A 6,249-nucleotide genomic window follows, 5' to 3' on the forward strand; every position below is an offset into this window, starting at 1 on the left:
CCACAAATGAAGAGACAGATAGGAGGTAGAGTGGAGACATCCACTTAACCAGATACCTTCGATGGAGGGAAAGTTCGAGCTAAGTGGGAAGAAGGAGCACATGCAACCATACCTCCAGGTGTGAGGTGGTGTGATGTGAAGCCCTAGTCTCAAAATTGCATAAATTTGGGCAAGGTCCATTGAGGTGTTCTCGTCATGGATCATTACCTTGCTACAGGGGACCACAATATTTAGTAGCAGGAGGATCAATGTCAGTTAGACACTAAGGAGAATAGAGGAGTGTTGAGAGCAGAGCAAGAGGCTTAGTAATAGAGTTAACAACAACACAATTTTCTCAGTAGATATTTGTAGACACAGTTGATTAAGTGTTTTTTTTATGCTTCTTAGTTGTTGATGTTGCAGTAGCAGCAACAACAGTGAGAGGTGTTGCATGTAGTACATTCCATAGGTGCATGATAGGGGTGGTTGATAATCCCTTTCTTGCTGAGAGGGAGTGTTAAAAAAGGCAGTGATAAATTCTCAATTTGATTTTGCCTAGATTAAATTGAGAAAATTCGAAATTCCACGTCAGCAGACAAATTGGATTTAACTGAGGTGACATGGCTCTTGTCACTCATTTAGTTCAGTTAGTTTGACTTAGGGGCATGAAGTTTAGTTGTATGTAGTGATTCCTAAATTTTAGGAGCCTAGGTTGAGTTAATTTTAGTTGTAATCAGTTAAACTAATTATAATTGTTAATAGAACTAGTTGGTGGCATGTTAAGTAGTGGGACATCATTCTAACTCAGAGATAATCTAGTTAACTGATCAATCAACTAATAATTAGCTCATGCATGAAAAGAATACGAGTTGCCCAGTTGTGGTGGAGTTTTCAAGGCAGTTAACTAGTTGTAAACTAGTTGAGTGTACAGGTGTTGCACGACGTTAGGTGATCAACCCTGAGGAATTACTTGAGCATTTTGGAGGAAATTCCTAATTAATAGGAGTTTATTTCCTCAAGAATTGTGCAAGCAAATAGGGGCTCAAGCAAAGGCTAACATTGACTAAGTCTGGGCCAGAGCTTCTCAGTGAGCAAAGAGACACATTATGCACTTGTAGGTTGTGCTTAGTTGAGCAAAGCAATTGTAATACATCTCTATTCATCAGATTAATGCAAGCAAGAATTGGTGTTTTTAGAAATTTATTTTCCATGGGAAAAATACTATTTTCATGTGTGAAATTTCTTATTGCATATCTTAGATTTTTGTTCTAAATTGTGAATAACTTCTGCAGAGAAGTAAAGTAGATTTTTTTCTTGTGATTTTGATTAAAACTTCATGAGCAGTTGCGAATCTACATTGTAATTTCTACAGTTGACAAAGTTGATGGGAAGCTAGATTGAGTTATCCATATCAATCGAGCTTAGAAATCTTCCATCGAACTCCGTTTCATCTCGCAGTCTGAAAAAAATGACTTGCGCAAGTCGCGACTTGGATTTTTAATAAGAAATAACACTCAATCAAGCCAAAGCGCTCAATCGATTCATAGGCCTGATTGAAAAATATATCTCGATCAAGCCATAACTCTCAATTGGGACTTTAACTTGGGTTATAAAACAGCTCGATCGAGAGTTTGTTTAAATGCTTGATCAAATTATTTTTAAGCGCCTCAACAGCTCGATTGAGCACTTAAAATTGCTCGATCGAGCGCTTAAAAATTGGATCAAGCACTTGATAATTTCTTGATCGAGCACTTAAAATTGCTCGATTAAGCATCCTTTTTTCACCAAAACATACCCTCATTTCACCAAAAAGTATAACCCAACTCCATGCTATCACCCTAACATCAAACCACCCTAAAGTCAAAAACATAAAATACAAATTGTGCCCATTATCATATTCAACATTTATAAATTCCCTAATCTTTCCTGAAAAAACTAATATTTTTAGTAAAATATACTTTTAATAAAATTCTAATTTTGGAATGTAACCAGTTAAAAAAATTACATTAACATTATAAATCTCAAATAAAACTAATGAATTATATATCTCAGATAAAACTAATGAATCAATTTACGAGGAAAAAAAAATTACATAACATTATAAATCTCAAATAAAATTAATATATCATTTTATCATAAGACAAGTGAGAGTAAAATTTGTTATCAACAAATTTGTTAGTGTTATTCATTTTGTCCCTATGCAATGTAAACTTGGGCAATTCAATTGACAAGGTCATGTTATGTAAGGTTATTCAAGTAATTAAAGTTCCATGTGTGATTTTAGAGAGTGGGGTAGTTACACAAAATTTATAATGGTGGTGATTGGAATCAACCACCTATCACACAAATATAAGCTTCAATTTCTCTAATGCTTTAGACAAAATAAACAAAATTAACCCATTATCACATAAATATGAACTTTAATTCTTTTGATATTTCAAATATAATAAAAAAAATGTCAATACTCTTTTTAATTAAAAAGACTAATAAGTTATTTAAAAATTGTATATTTTCTAATCATACAAATCAGCTAAAAATTAGATATCATTTTTGGGATTCAACTGCGTTAAGTAAGTCATTCATCTATGACCATTTCCATGATTGGTAGTCATAACTAACTAATTTCTCATGACTTTTGAATAGTCCACTTAGCACTCATTGCATCGGGTGATGCTCACAGGGGTGAAGAAGTGGGATTGAAACTAGTGAAATGAATCACATAGCGTCAATCATCACTTCCCGGGCTTGCACCCGGTAACCAGGACTTCCTAAGAGGTCACCCATCCCGAAACGCCTTCGGCTCAAGCATGTTTAACTGTGGAGTTTTCCCCACAATCAAGCCCACTTAGCTTGCTACCACATTTGCAAAACCTTAGCAAGTATTGTGCCTCATGAACCATTCAAGGAGAGTACCCTTCACTCTTTTGAATTTAAGTATTGAGGGGTTTTCGCAGTGCATATATTAGATATCATTTTTGGGATTCAACTATGTTAAGTAAGTCATTCATATATGACCATTTCCATGAGAGGTAGTCGTAACAAACCAATTTCTCGTTATTTTTTAATAGTCCACTTAGCACTCAGTGCATCAGGTGATGCTCACAGGGGTGAAGAAGTGGGATTGAAACTAGTGAAATGAATCACATAGCATCAATCATCACGTCTGGGGCTTGCACCCAGTAACTAGGACTTCATGGGAGGTCACCCATCCCACAACGCCTTTGGCTCAAGCGCGCTTAACTGTGAATTTTTCCCCACAATCAAGCCCACTTAGTTTGCTACCCCATTTGCAAAACCTTAGTAAGTATTGTGCCTCATGAACCATTCAAGTAAAGTTCCCTTCACTATTTTGAATTTACGTATTGAGGGGTTTTTGCAGTGCATATATTGGATATCATTTTTGGGATTCAACTACATTAAGTCATTCATCTATGACCATTTCCATGAGAGGTAGTCGTAACTGACTAATTTCTCATGATTTTTGAATAGTCCACTTAGCACTCATTGCATCAGGTGATAATCACAGTTAAGCACGTGATTGTGGGGAAAACTCCACAGTTAAGCGCGCTTGAGCCAGAGGCATTCTGGGATGGATGACCTCCCGGGAAGCCTTGGTTACCCGGTGCAAACCCCGAAAGTGATGATTGATGTTATGTGATTCATTTCACTAGTTTCAATCCCACTTCTTCACCCCTGTGAACATCACCTGATGCAATGAGTGTTAAGTGGACTATTCAAAAATATGAGAAATTAGTCATTTACGACTACCTCTCATGGAAATGGTCATAGATGAATGACTTACTTAACCCAGTTGAATCCCAAAAATGATATCTAATATATGCACCGTGAAAACCCCTCAATACTTAAATTCAAAAGAGTGAAGGGAACTCTACTTGAATGGTTCATGAGGCACAATACTTGCTAATGTTTTGCAAATGGGGCAACAAGCTAAGTCAGCTTGATTGTGGGGAAAACTCCACAGTTAAGCATGCTTGAGCCAGAGGCGTTCTGGGATGGGTGACCTCCTAAGAAGTCCTGGTTACCGAGTGCAAGCCCGAGAAGTGATGATTGACGCTATGTGATTCATTTCACTAGTTTCAATCCCACTTCTTCACTCGTGTGAGCATCATCCGATGCAATGAGTGCTAAGTGGACTATTCAAAAATCATGAGAAATTAGTGAGTTATGACTACCTCTCATGGAAATGGTCATAGATGAATGACTTACTTAACACAGTTGAATCCCAAAAATGATATCTAATATATGCACCGTGAAAACCCCTCAATACTTAAATTCAAAAGAGTGAAGGGAACTCTACTTGAATGGTTCATGAGGCACAATATTTGCTAAAGTTTTGCAAATGGGGTAGCAAGCTAAGTGGGCTTGATTGTGGGGAAAACTCCATAGTTAAGCGCACTTGAGCCAGAGGCGTTCTGGAATAGGTGACCTCTCGAGAAGTCCTGGTTACCGGGTACAAGCCCCGTCCCAAGAAGTCCTGGTTACCAGGTTCAAGCCCCGAAAGTGATGATTGACGCTATGTGATTCATTTCACTAGTTTCAATACCACTTCTTCACCCTGTGAGCATCACCGAATGCAATGAGTGCTAATTGGATTATTCAAAAATCATGAAAAATTAGTCACTTACGACTACCTCTCGTGGAAATGGTCATAGATGAATGACTTACTTAACGTAATCGAATCCCAAAAATGATATCTAATATATGCACTGCGAAAACCCCTCAATACTTAAATTCAAAAGAGTGAAGGGAACTCTAGTTGAATGGTTCATGAGGCACAATACTTGCTAAGGTTTTGCAAATGGGGTAGCAAACCAAGTGGTCTTGATTGTGGGGGAAAACTCCACAGTTAAGCGCGCTTGAGCCAGAGGCGTTCTGGGATGGGTGACCTCCTGGGAAGTCCTGGTTACCAGGTGCAAGCCCCATAAGTGATGATTGACGCTATGTGATTCATTTCACTAGTTTCAATCCCACTTCTTCACCCCCGTGAGCATACCGGGTGCAAGCCCCATAAGTGATGATTGATGCTATGTGATTAGTTTCCCCAGTTTCAATAGACTATTCAAAAATCATGAGAAATTAGTCAGATACGACTACCTCTCATGGAAATGGTCATAGACTCTCATGGAAATAAATGGTCATAGATGAATGACTTACTTAAAGTAGTTGAATCCCAAAAACATGGAAATGGAAATGGTCATAGACTCTCATGGAAATAAATGGTCATAGATGAATGAATTACTTAAAGCAGTTGAATCCCAAAAATGATATCTAATACATGCACTGGGAAAACCCCTCAATACTTAGCCCCATAAGTGATGATTGACACTATGTGATTCATTTCACTAGTTTCAATCAACTATTCAAAAATCATGAGAAATTAGTCAGTGACGACTATCTCTTATGGAAATGGTCATAGACTCTCATGGAAATAAATGGTCATAGATGAATGACTTACTTAAAGTAATTGAATCCCAAAAACATGGAAATGGAAATGGTCATAGACTCTCATGGAAATAAATGGTCGTAGATGAATGAATTACTTAAAGCAATTGAATCCCAAAAATGATATCTAATACATGCACTGTGAAAACCCCTCAATACTTAGCTAAAAATTATTAAACAAAAAATCTCAAATATCAATACATAAAAACATCTCTCATAGAAATGATCATAGACTCTCATGAAAATAAATGGTCATAGATGAATGACTTACTTAAAACAGTGGAATCCTAAAAATAATATCTAATACATGCACTGCGAAAACACTTCAATGCTTACATCAAAGAAAAAACAAACAAACAAACTCACATATCAATACAGAATACATAAAAACATTTAACAAACCAAAAATTTCTAACCATTTATTAACAACCATAAAAACATTTAGCAAACAAAAAATTTCTAGCCATTTATTAACAACCAAGATAAATATGTGAGAGCGCATTACAAAACTTTCCTTTTTAAAAAAAGAATATTGATTTTTTTCTACAATTCATTATCGCCATGATTTTCCACAAAAACGTTAGGTGTACCTTCGAATTTAGATATATGCATGACTTTGCTATTTAGACACTCTACATGATAAGTTTTTTTTTTCCTTTGACTGGCCATCTATGTGATTGAAATATGTAGAGTCTCATAACAAAAAAAAATATCTAAAATCTCTTAACAAAATAATACTAAAAAAATAACAAACCCCTTGAAATTAGTGATAGGGTTAGTTTGAAATGTAAAAATTTAATTTATCTC

Source organism: Pinus tabuliformis, chromosome 1_1, assembly GCF_031772625.1.
Source record: "Pinus tabuliformis cultivar Carrire ecotype Pingquan chromosome 1_1, CPIR1, whole genome shotgun sequence".
NCBI classification, from domain to species: domain Eukaryota; kingdom Viridiplantae; phylum Streptophyta; class Pinopsida; order Pinales; family Pinaceae; genus Pinus; species Pinus tabuliformis.